Below are 14,025 nucleotides of genomic sequence, written 5' to 3'. Positions count from 1 at the left end.
TGGTCACGACCGCCGCGCCGGACATCTTTTTCTTCCACTTCTTTTTATCGGCCACTAGCACAGAACGATCACTATCTGTCGGCGCGCCAGCAGGAGAGGGTAGTGGTTATGGGAAGAACGACTCGCACGCATGGCCGGCTCAGCGGCTTACCGCAGAGATGGAGGTTGTCGGCGAAGGACTCCGGCGAGAAGCGTGCGAGCAAGGTGTTGGAGCTCCCGTGAGCTTGGCGACGTCGGGCGGGACGGAGCTAGGGAGGGAGAAGTGGTCGCCTGGGACATCACCGAAGAGGTGGTTGCATCGAAGGGAGAGCACCCGGAGGCATAGCATCCGATGAAGCTGACACTAGGTGGGCGGAGACCAAGGATGGTGGCGTTGGCGGTGTCGCAGGTGAAGCCGACCCAGTTGTAGGCCGGTGTGGAGGGGTTCCAGGTAATCGGCCGCTGGTGCCTGTGCCCATGCGCACCCCACACGACAAGCTAAGGATGCTCTACTCTAAGTTGGGCAAGATCGAGAGGAGGGAGAAGTTAAAGGCAAAATTGTCATTTTACATGCTTTCTCTCTCATCCATTGACTGGATATTATATTTTAATGCGTTTAGTGTTCTGCAGCAAATTACCACATTTTTGGAGTGTCCTCGGGCAAATTCACATTTTTGCAGTGTCCCACAACTAATTACACATTTTTTGGGTGTCCTGTAACAAATTTTGCCTTGATACTTTCCCCGCGTGGCTGCGATAACATCTCATGGGTAATGAGACAATTAACCAACAACTGGCCTTCCTGGTGAGGGGACCATTTGGCTCGATCGTGACATTCCAGGGATATGAGATCAATGGGTACACATTCTACATGAGAGCCCAAGACATGAAGAGCACGAACCAAAACAGTGCTGTTCGTATCAATGCCATGGGACACGATGATACAACTGGCACGTATTACGGTGCCATCGAGGACATATGGGAACTTGACTATGGTCCTCTCAAGGTCTCTCTATTCCGGTGCCAATGGGTTAGGTTGATTGGTGGAGGCGTAACGGTTGATGACAGTGGGATGACAACGGTTGACCTTAACAAGGTTGGATACTCGGACGAACCTTTTGTCCTTGCCAATGATGTAACGCAAGTTTTTTACGTGAAGGACATGTCTAGCATAGGAAAGAAGGGCAAAGGGCCTAACGAGCTGAAGCGCCATGTGGTTCTCCCAGGCAAAAGAAAAATCGTCGGAGTAGAGGACAAGACTGACGAGGATTACAATCAGTTTGATGGGCAACCCCCTTTCACTGTGACGATTGACCCTAGCATCCTCCTATCAAATGAAGACACCCCTTACTCACGTAGCGATCACAAGGAAGGAACAATAGTGAGGAGAAAGTACGTGCGGTCAACTGTCACCGCCGATGTATTGCCGTAATTGTTGTGTACATGATGTAAACTATTTTGGATGTATTGAATATCCATATAAATCAATTGTTGTATGGCATATGTTAATTATGTATGATTATTAGAATTTTTAACAAATTTAAATCATGCATATGCTAGTTATATATGATAATTAGAATTTTTAAAAGTTTTAAATCATGCATGTGGTATTTACATATGTTAATTAGAATTTTTAACAATTTTAAATCATGCATATGCTAATTATATATGATTATTAGAATTTTTATTAATTTTAAATCATGCATGTGGTATTTACATATGTTAATTAGAATTTTTAACAATTTAATATCATGCATATGCTAATTATATATGATTATTAGAATTTTTAACAATTTTAAATCATTCATGTGCTTATTATATATTATCCACTTAATTCACTATAGACAACAATAATTTTTTGAAGGTTTTGTCATTAATTTTTCGACTTTAAATAATTTTAATGCATTATTTACTATTTTAGAAACACATATGTAATAAAATTCAATATTCAGTGCTATTATCTGTAGTCCCGGTTCTTAACCCTAACCGGGTTTAAAAAGAATTTGGAAATAGCAGGAAAATATCACATATGTAATGAAATTAAATATTCAGTGCTATTATCTGTAGTCCCGGTTCTTAACCCTAACCGGGTTTAAAAAGAATTTGGAAATAGCGGGAAAATATCTTTAGTCCCAGTTGGTGAGAACAACCGGGACTAAAGATCTAGGGGTATATATTCCCGATGCGCCCTCGTCTTCTCCGCCAACACTTAGAAGTTTTTTCTCCGATCTCGGCTTCTCCTTCGCCGCCACTGCCTAGGGCATCCCCACGCCGACGCCGCCGTCGTCTCTCGCCGTCGCCTCGCGGTCGTCGTCGTCACCGCCTCCGCCGACTCTACCGCCGACGCCGCCGCCGCATTTCTGGGGTGAGAGCCGCCGCCGCCTCTCTCTCGATCTTGATCTCTCTCTCCAAACCGCTACCGCCGACGTCGACGCGGCCGACCCCAACTCCGCCTCCCGCCGATGCCGACCCCAACTTCGACGCGGCCGCCACCGCCGACGACGTATAACGTCGCGGCCGCCACTGCCGCCGACGCCGACGCCACTGCCACGCCGCCGCCCCCGCCTCGCCACGCCGCCGCGCCACGCCACCGGGCCGCTCCACGCCGCCGCGACGCCACGCCGCCGCCGCAACACGCCGCCGCTCCGCTGCCGCCACTGCCGCCCCGTCATTGCCGAACATGACCGAAACGTGAATGAACGTGAACGAACGCGAACAAAACGCGAACGAATGTGAACGAACGCGAACTTAGTGAGAACGAACGTGAACGAAACGTGAATGAAACGTGAACGAACGCAAACGAACGTGAACGAAACGTGAACGAACGTGAACAACGTGAATGAAACGTGAACGAAACGTGTTAACGAACGTGAAGGCACTTGGACTAAAAATGTGAGAACGAACGCGAACGAAACGTGTATGAACGAGATAATTAAACGATTATTAAATTTAGCATATATATATGATTATATATACTTGAAAACGTGAAATACAATATATGTTCCTTTGCGTTTAGACTAATACATTTTTTTTGCATGTTGCAGAAAAGACGTCGTCGTCGTCGTCCCTCAAGCCGAAGTGGTAGCTAGCCCTCGAAGGAATTCGCGCAGGCAAGTGATGTAAAGATATGATTGTTAGAGATTTAATATAAGATTATTAGATTTTTAATATAAGATTATTAGATTATTAGACTTAGTAAATGTGAGTGTTAGAGATTATTAGATTATTAGACTTAGCATATGTGAGTGTTTGAGATTGTTAGAGATTTAATATAAGATTATTAGATTTTTAATATAGGATTATTAGACTTAGCAAATGTGAGTGTTAGACTTAGCATATATGATTATTACAATTTTAATATAAGATTATTAGAGTTTTAATATAAGATTATTAGAGGTTTAATATACGAAACTTAATTAGACTTAGCATATATGATTATTTAGGGTTCTAATATACGACACTTAGACTTAGCATATATGATTATTTGAGATCTAATATACGACACTTAGACTTAGCATATATGATTATTTGAGTTCTAATATATGACACTTAAACTTAGCATATATGATTGTTAGAGTTTTAAAATAAGATTATTAGATTTTTAATATTAGATTTTTAATATAAGATTATTAGATTTTTAATATAGGATTATTAGACTTAGCATATGTGAGTGTTAGACTTAGCATATATATATCATTACTACAATTTTAATATAAGATTATTAGAGTTTTAATATAAGATTATTAGAGGTTTAATATATGACACTTAATTAGACTTAGCATATATGATTACTTAGGGTTCTAATATACGGCACTTAAACTTAGCATATATGATTGTTAGAGTTTTAATATAACATTATTAAATTTTTAATATAAGATTATTAGATTTTTAATATAGGATTATTAGACTTAGCATATGTGAGTGTTAGACTTAACTTATATCATTACTACAATTTTAATATAAGATTATTAGAGTTTTAATATACAAAACTTAATTAGACTTAGCATATATGATTATCTAGGGTTCTAATATACGACACTTAGACTTAGCATATATGATTGTTAGAGTTTTAATACAAGATTAGTAGAGTTTTAATATTACGCTTAGCAAGTATGACCTATAGACTTAGCAAATATTTCTTGTATGAACAGATGGCTGATCACGATGAGGAACAGATACTGTACGATACAATCGCAGAGGGAAGCAGCCAGTACTGGAACGAAGAAGAGGGGAACGAGGATCCAAACCAGTACTTGAACGAGGAGGGGAACGTGGAGAGGGATGCGGAGGGGAACGAGGAGGAGGAGGCTAGTGAAAGTCAACCCTCCACTGGATAGAAGAGGGCACGCGGACAACGAGGTGCCGCGAAGAAGCTAGAGGGTCGACACATTATAACAGAAGTGGACGAAGACAGCCGACCTAGTGCCCCGACAGAAGCAGCCAAGAATTACGTACGACACAGCGGTTGGGTTGTGAGGGATAACGTGCCTATCAATACGGTGTACTGGCGCAGAACAAGGGCACGCGGAGATCATGAGAGCTTTGTCCCAGATTCAGAGAAAGAGATGCTGTGGACCACAATGCTCGAGACATTCACCCTTCCTGTAGGTACAGAGAACATAGTGAAAAGGTGGACTCTAAAGAAAATGGCAGAACAGTTTCAGAGCTTCAAGGGAGATGTCTACCAGAAATACATCCTGAAGGGGCAGATACCGAACTTCAACACATTCCCGAAGCTAAGGGATCACTGGGACAAGTTCGTTGCTTACAAGACAGGGCAACAAGGGCAGGCGATGATGGATAGAAACAAAGAAAATGCCGCCAAGAAGAAGTACCATCACCACTTGGGGTCAGGCGGCTATAGCGTCGCGATGCCGAAGTGGGAGGAGATGGAGGCAAGCTTGCTTGAGAGGGGTATCAAACCGACCACCGCTAAATGGCCGGATCGATCGAAGTTCTGGTACTATGCTCACGGTGGAACGCTTAACCCAGTTGATGGCTCCCTGGTCTTCAGCGATCAGATACGCGAGGCTGCCAGTCGACTAACGGACACAGTGGAAGCCTCTTCTCAGGGCACGTTCCGACCTGACAGAGAGAAGGACGAGCTATCACTCGCCCTGCAGAATCCCGATCATCCAGGACGAACACGAGGGAAAGGGGTGATCCTTGGAAGATTGGATTCAAGGAGGACATCCACACGTACAGGAGTCGGATGAGGAGCAAGAGAGATACCGAGGCAAAGATTGCAGATCTTGAGTACAGGGTATCGAGCTACGAGCTCAGCATGCAAGAGGAGGTGGCAAGGAAGGTGGATGAACGCATGGCCGCACATCGGTCCCAGGATCCCCAGCCGTACATTCCTCCTGCAATGGTCAGCCCATCAGGCAATCGTAGCAGCTGCGCCTCAACGGGGCAGGTAGGATCACAGAGCATGGACGCCATGCAAACTCAGGACGAAACCACCTACCCCGTTGATGAGATCACTCAGCGGACACCATGTGAGCTGTATATTCCCTTTAAGAACTTATCAATCAAGGTATGCTCGTAGTTTTATGATTTTTGACTTGTCTATTCCGCAAGTTGCTGCTTATGTTGATTACTAATAGATAACCTCTCACCACGTGAAGGTGGTATCGGGAATGGCCATCCCAATGGACCCTTCAGGGACTTACCACTGTAGGCCGATTCCAACAGGATACTCGAAGGTCAAAGTTGAGTTGGTGGAAGCCGCGTACGAGGACCTCGAGTTGGACTACCCTGGAGGAGACGGTGAGACGCATCTACGAGACACAAAGCACGCCATTATACTATGGTGCAAGCGGTACATCATCCTCCCTGGGCGAGAAGCGGCGTCTCGTGCACCATCTCCTCCGGCTCCGCCATCTCCTGCTCAGGCTCCTGCACCGTCTCCTCCTCAGGCTCCAGCACCGTCTCCACCTCAGGCTCTTGCACCGACTCTTCCTCAGGCTCCTACACCGACTCCGCCTCAGGCTCCTCCTACTCAAGCTTCTGCAGTGACTCCTCCTCAGGCTCCTGCGCCGACTCCTCCTCAAGCTCCTCGTCCGGCTCCTTCCAAGTCAAGGTCCCACCAAGCTCCACCGCCTGTCCGCACAAGGGCAACAAAGAAGGTGAAAGTTGACGCCGCCGAAAACAAGGAGCCGACGTACAATTGCACGCAAGAGGAGCTTGACGCTTATGTGGCAGCAGAAGTCAAGAGGCAATTGAAGCCTCGAAGTCCAGAAAAGAAGATTCCTATAGACTCGAGTGCCAGGAACTTCTTCAGGGGTATGTCTACACATGCCAAGGAGGCCATAAAGCTATCGGACTATAAGCGAACACTTAAGAAAGCATATTCTGGAAAGTCCAACCCAGTCCCTCAGCTTGGAGAGCAACCAAACCAAGAGGTTGAGCCGTTGGTGACCGGTGAAGAATTTGGAATAAAAGAATTTATTTCTGACACCGGGCTAACTACGGATCAATTGCTACGAGACGCACCAATCCCAAAGGCGGAAGTGAAATACAAGTATGAACACGGTAAACCGCTTGTCAAGCCTGAGCAGCTGCAGTCCCTACCGACACAGATGTACAAATTCTATCAACTGTACATGGAAATGAGTGCCACCGGTAGAGAGATAATTGGAGCGAGGATCAGGGACACGGACTTCTTGCTAGGAGAAGATATTCTCTGGATCAATTTCAAGGGTATCTACAAACTATACCAGCTGGATGCCCTCGACGTCTCTATTATGAGTTGTTGGATTTTGTAAGTATCGTTCAGTTAGATTTCTTATTACGTTTCCTTTAATTAATTAGATCGTTGTATATAAGTACACCATATATAATATATACTTCCTTTTATCGTTGTAGAATGGAGATTCAAAGGGCCCGACGGCGGGGGGTTTTCGATACTAGATTCATCGACCCTCGGAAAGTAAACGTCTCAATGATCGACAAGTATCCGCAAGCAACAGAGGACAATCTCGTCCATCTCTTAAAGGCGCAGCATTACAAGACATTCATACTATTGCTGTACAACACACAGTTAGTTTTTACTGTCTTCCTACCAAATTTCATTCCCGTACGTACATGCTAAGTGTTTCATATGTCATGCATCCGACACACATTGCAGATTCCACTGGGTCCTTTTTACTCTTCGACTTGGAGGCCTGCGTAGTCAATGTAAATGACTCAATGGATAAAAAAGAGTCTATGTTTGACCAGGTTTTTGAACTTATAGACAGGTAATATCATAAGTTCCAATGTTATTATGAATCTTGATATAACTAATTGCTACTACGAATCATAGCTTTAAACTCCATGTAGGGCTTGGTATCGGTTCCGTCATTTGGTCCACGGCAATTGGAAAGAAAGACTTAGGAGGAAGTTCTCTCTCTCTCTCTCTCTATATATATATATATATAACTACTATACAACACCTTAAGGTGCTACGTATTAAACGAAGCGTGATACAGACCTCACATCCCACACCACACCATCCTCCCCCACCACACCAAGATGTTCAGTAATTTTTTAACTTGCGAACGAAAATATAGAGCGCTACCTTATTGGATAAGAGCCATAGGAAGGTGCGTAGTAAAATTTTTACTCACGAGCCCTGTGCAGCCACCCTCTTGCATCTCGAGATGTTCAGTAATATTTTTACTTTATTAAAGTATGAGTATTTATACCATAGGAAATTCTATCCAACCATTCCTTTCAGCATCAATCACTCCATTTTTTTCGGATCTATAGCACGGCAATCTCAATCGTGATTCCAGCAGAGGAAAGGACGACGCCCCCTTCACCGCGTGCTCGCCAGCGAGGGCTTGATGGCGGTGGCCACCGACGACGATGAAGATGTTGAAGAGATGCAGGGCTACCGGATCGGAAGGATTGGTAGTGCCTCATGCAAGGAAGACAGACTAGACCAGATGGGATCTGCAGTTGGAACACGGTCTTCTCTGGTGCATTTGTGTTGTTCTTTGGTCTTTAGAGCAAATCTTTAATTTTTTTTTGGCTGTATTTGATCTATTTTTAGTTCTTGAATTTTTAGCTCTCAATTCGTCAGCACTCCTGATGATATTTGGTTTGATAGCTAGGTTAGTAGGTTGTGCACTTCTGCAAACAATGCTGCAGTGTCCCTTCCTCCGGGGTGGGGAAGGTCACGATCGACCGCGCTCGGCGGGCGGCAGCGACGGACTGCAGGCCCGGCGAGCCTCTCAGGTCGCCGTTGATGGGGATGGAGGCCTTCGACACAGCTGCAGCATCCCCTTCGTCCATGTATGATGGCGCTAGATGTAGCTCCAATCGGTTCCTAGGTGTTGAGTTTCAAAATTGTACTGATGCAGTGATGCTTATTCCTGGAATTGCTGGATTTCTTCCGTGTGATTCATTACGTACGTGTGCCAGGTTCAGCCGGCCGGCACTGTTCCCGTCCTCGGGGAAGCTCATGGAGTCATGGTGTCGCAAGTCGCAACTGCGTGCAGTGGCCCATCGCCGTCGACCTTGAGACTAACATTTGGCCTTCACTGAACTTCGCGCCGTCGTCGATACCTCCTGCCAGCGACAAGCAAGACATCGGCAGGAGTCAAAATGCTAGCAGTAGCTGCCGTTTAGTTTTTTTTATGCATTATATAGATGGACCTACAGCTGCCCTGTAAATTTTTTACTACTAGTAGCACATTTATGTTGTCATAAAAAATTACTGTACCTTTTTTTTTACTATATACCAGCAGCGATCTCGCTTGATGCACACATTTTCGTCTACGTCGTTGCCATGATTGCACGTGGTGAGCTCCGGCTAGGCCATGTCGAACAGCACGAATAACTCACTGGCAAGCGAGGATTGGTACTCACCACTACGACGCTAAAACTACGCAACCATCTTCCCTTTTTCTTTAAACGACGACGAAAAAAATGTTCACCCCCATTTTTTCCGGATCTGCCATCAGTTCGTGTCAAGAGATATTACCGGATGGAATAATTCCTTTCTTTCCGTCACTTTAACTGTGATTCAATTCTCCCTGCGATCACATTTTTATCTGCTTCAAAACAAAAGTCATTTTTTAACTACACATGCCGAGTATTTTTATAACTACAAAATCATCTGGGGTTGGAACCGCTAGATCTGCACTTAGTTTTTTCAAATAACAGTCAAAATTTAACTATTTATTTCACACAGCACGAAAGATGTTTACAACCCTTAAGTTATTTTTTACCTATTAAATCCGACGATCAAAACAATTCTCATGCACCACGATCAAAACAATTCTCATGCACCGTACAAGTTATTTTTTAACTATACACGATCAAAAACTCTATTTTTATTATTAAATGAAAGTAAAATTATCAACCTCATGTCAATTAAGGCCCAGAGTAATATTTTAACTTATAACATGAGGCAGTAATTATTTTACTCAGCCTTCACAAGGAGTGGTGTACAGGCATATTAGAGGAGAGATGATCCAGTGATTTTCTTTACTTGCTGTACAATTATTTTACTCATTAAGCGTTCACATGACCAGACGAGTAATTTTTTTAACTCGGAACAAATGGGATGGGAAAAGCCTTTGCTAGCGGTGGTAGCAGTAAAAGCGGTCCAGGAGGATGCGGTACATGAGAAAAGCGAGGAATCCGTAGGAGAGCGCTAAGAGGCGCGCTACTTCCTTCGTAGTGCTACACACGCGCTGTGTAGCACACCGTATACATACATACATACATACATACATACATATATATATATATATATATATATATATATATATATATATATTATGCATATATATGTATTGAAACATATGTATGCATAAACCATGCAGCAACAGGGCCATGCAAATAAAAAAAATGGCACCTCGATCTTTAGTCCCGGTTATTTTATCCGGGACTAAAATAGCGATTTTCAGTCCCGGATTGTTTAAATCGGGATTAAAGGGGGTTACCAACCAGGACTAATAAGGGTTTCTTCACCAGTGTTTACTATTATATTGTTAATTTAATTACCCTAGAAACAATAGCATAGCTATTGGGACCATTTGGATAGGCTAATCCGGGACAGATGGGAACATAAAAGCCAAAAGGATACTTCGATGGAGATGCATGCATTGCACTGCAATTTGCAGTGATGGCAATTTGAGCCACATGTCTGTCTTATCTGATTGGATTAGAGGGAAGCGATTCCACGGCCGCTGCCGGCTAAAGCTGCCCACCGAATCCGAATTCACTTCAGTTTCATAATTAACATGTGCCTTTAGCAAAGTATATACTATAGGATAGCAGCAAGCAACAAGTAGCAAAAAGGTCAGTGTCCGGGCATGCATGCTTGTTGCTTGTACGTGCCGTGTAGGCCAGATAAGATGATAAATGGAATAATTAATGGATGATTGGTTATTTCCTAGGATTTCTCCATAAGATTTTTTTCATGATGTTTACTCAATCAGGTTAGTTTCTGTTATATGTTTTATACATACAGATGTTGTCCTGCATGAGTGACTGACCAGTGATCATCACCATCTTAACAAAAGAAGAACAAAAGTTTGATATTTTTCTTTGAGAACTAAAGGAATACATTCTCTTGTAAAACAGTCTAATAGTACAGTGACTACAGTAGAGAATTTATCGTACAAACTAAATCTAACTTAATTACGAGAAAAGCATTTTTGTTGGATGGGGGAGAATTGCTACTCTACTCTAATAAGTTATATAAATATGTAATTAGAAGAAAAAATGGTGTCCATTACGACTTCGTCATTCTCAATATATGCAGGCTCATTTCTCAGAGGTAAACATCGGGGTATAATGCATGTGCGTTTATGAGCGAGTGTATGTATATATATTATGAACGTCTACCCTTATACTATGTTTATAAAAAAAATGTCGAGTAAAACAACGAAGGCAGTGTGGAATAATTTACCCATCGAAGACAGGATATAGTAAACTTAGGGTGTGTTTGAGGAGAAGGGGATTGAGGAGATTGGGAAGATACGCAAAACGAGGTGAGCCATTAGATCATGATTAATTGAGTATTAACTATTTTAAATTTCAAAAATGGATTAATATGATTTTTTAAAGCAACTTTCCTATAGAAAATTTTTGCAAAAAAACACACCGTTTAATAGTTTGAAAAGCGTGCGCGCGGAAAACGAGACTCAATTTCCCCTATCTCCCCCGAAAGAACGATGCCTTAGACAGTTGAGGCATGGACCACCGTATGCTGGGGAATTTAACTATTTGCCATTATTAGATTCGGCAGTTATCCAAATACCCCTCTTAGGTTTGCACATATTATTTTGCCCTTCTTAAGAAATGTCTTCTTAACTATTTGCCACTTTTACCCACGTGGCATGCCAACATGGCAACGGAAGGTAGAAACCGGTGTGGGACCCACTAGTCAGCCTCTCCTCTCTCCTTCTCTCCCTCCAGTCCAGCGTGGCGCCATCATGATGGTGGAGGAGGTGGAGCAGCGGCGACGAATAAGGAGAAGCAGCGGCGGACGGGGCTCCTCGCGGTAGTGGTGGATGCAGAGCAGCGATGCCGGCGGAGGAGGAGGCGTAGCGGCGGCGGACAAGCTCCTCGTGGAGGCAGTGAAGGCGGAGTGGCGGCGTCGACGGAGGAGGCGTAGCAGCGGCACTGGCGGAGGAGGAGGCGTAGCGGCGGCGGACGAGCTCCTCGCAACGGCCGAGGAGTTATAGCGGTGGCGCCGGCAGAGGAAAAGGCATAGCGGTGGCGGACGGGCTCCTCGCGGTGGCGGCACTGGCGGAGGAGGTATAGCGGCGGCGGACGGGCTCCTCGCAACGGTGGAGGAGGCAGAGCGGCGGCACCGGAGGAGGAGGCGTAGCGGCAGTGGTGGGCGTGGTGCGACTGACGGTGACCGAACTGGTGCGCTCCATCATGACGCCGCTGCTGGTCCGGTCGCTGGCGAGGATGAACCCCGACGTCATCGAGGAGCCCGTCCGCCGTTGCTCCTCCTCATCCGTCACCGCTGCTCCATCATGGTGGCGCCACGCTAGACCGGAGGAAGAGAAGAAGGAGAGATGAGAGGCTGATTAGTGGGTTCCACACTGGTTTCTACCCTCCATTGCCATGTTGGCATGCCACGTGGGCAAATGTGGTAAATAGTTAAGAAGACATCTCTTAAGGGGGTAAAATATGAGCATACTAAGGGCCCCTTTGATTTGGAAGAAAAACATAGGAATTTTGAAAGAGTTCAATCATATAGGAAAATTTCTTATGAAGCCCTTTGAAAAAAAAAGATTGAATCCTATCCAATCCTTTGAAATTCCTATGAAATGAATAATCCTGTAGAGATTTTGTAGAAAATTTAGCAAGAGCTTCAACCTCTTGGTAATTTTCCATTGAATCTATCTCTCTCATCCAATTCCTATGTTTTTCCTACGATTCAATCAAACTATTATTCCTGTGTTTTTCCTACGTTTTGCAATCATCTGTTTTATACTTGTACTCCTATCAAAATACGTTTTTCCTATTACTACTTTTTCTCAATCCTGCAATTTAAAGGGACCTAAAAGAGGTATTTGATAATTGGACTCAATCCTGCGATTTAAAGGGACCTAAAAGAGGTATTTGATAATTATCCAATCTAAAAGCGGCAGATAGTTAAATTTACCCTGTATGCTCGCACCCGGCCGTATATGTCGCATCCTCCTCTCCAAGGCAGCTACCACACCCACACGCGCGCCGTGAAGGAAGCTTCCAGTCGCGGTCGGTCGGGGTCTCAATAATATCTGGCCGTGAAAGTGACAACTTAATTAGCAAGATCCAACAAGAATTCGAGATCGAGCTAGCTAGCAGCTGTAGCACGCGACGACGCGAGACCATCACCGGCAACTTGCGAATCCATCGATCTTGATCGATCAAATCGGTAACCTTTACCGCCTACGATGCACATCTGCACGTACGTGTGCACTGCGTGCGCGGCCGGCGCTCAGGGTTTACATTACCGCCGCGGTTACCGGTCCTACACGGAGTACGGTAATAGAAAAACCACAGTAACCTCCTTAAATTTAAATAAATTTAAAAATAATTTAGACTTTTGATAAATTTTTACACGGTGTTGTATAGTTTTTTACGGTTACCGTGCTTACCACCAGGGCACGGTAACCCTGGCCCCGACAATTTAGGAAACCCTGACGGCGCTCCAGCGATCGTAAAAAACTCCATCCTACGTAACGTACGTGTACATCTATCCCACGGCCTCGATCGCCCGAGCTCCTTTCTTTCTTTTTCTTCATACTTATACTTATATTATAGATTTTATCTCGATTTTATACGAAAACATTTTATATGGAATTTATTTTAAAATATTGGATAAATTTATTTAATATTATAATAATTAGAACTTAATTAATCATGCGTTAATTGTTTTTTTTATTTTTTTAACCTAATTTTACTTTTATTTTCAGTAGAACCAAAGGCCATTCTTACACAGGGATTATATGTGCCTACTCTTCGGCCCTGTTTGGATAATAGTCCTCCGGAATCTTATTATTTAGGAGTATTAATCGTAGATTACTGACAAAACTCATTCCATAACCCCTAGACTATTTTACGAGACGAATATTAATCCATGATTCCACTAATCATGGATTAATATACGTCATTAAATTCGTCTCGCAAAACAGCCTAGGGGTTATGGAATCGGTTTTATCGATAATCTACGTTTAATACTACTAAATAGCAAGATTTCGGAGGACTATTTGATAGCTCGGAGTATCCAAACAAGACCTTCTCCGTGAGCGGCTGTGCCATTTGCCAGCATTCACCGGTGACCTGACCGCCATCGATCGCCATGCATGCCATCCGACATGCCAAACTAATATTGAAAAAAAAAACGAAAATATACGTCGATTACTTCTAGTACAGTATATATGCTGCTGCCTACGTGCAGTATCCACCTTTTCCAACTTGGATTCAGATTCAGACGCGTGCACTGCTGTGCTATGCCGTGCATGCATCCCACGACTATTCTTCTTGACGTGCTCCTCTAGCTTCCCCAATAATTAATGACGATAGTCACTGTTACCTCTATCT

The 14,025-nt window shown here is 43.9% G+C and overlaps 1 pseudogene; it reads left to right on the top strand.

The window, feature by feature from the left end:
* The first annotated feature begins 7,808 nt into the window (after positions 1–7,808).
* On the top strand, positions 7,809–8,676 carry LOC127774191 (uncharacterized; annotated as a pseudogene).
* Positions 8,677–14,025: the final 5,349 nt, after the last annotated feature.

This window comes from Oryza glaberrima, chromosome 5 (genome assembly GCF_000147395.1).
Source record: "Oryza glaberrima chromosome 5, OglaRS2, whole genome shotgun sequence".
NCBI lineage: Eukaryota > Viridiplantae > Streptophyta > Magnoliopsida > Poales > Poaceae > Oryza > Oryza glaberrima.
This window is presented reverse-complemented; position numbering and strand designations above follow the sequence as displayed.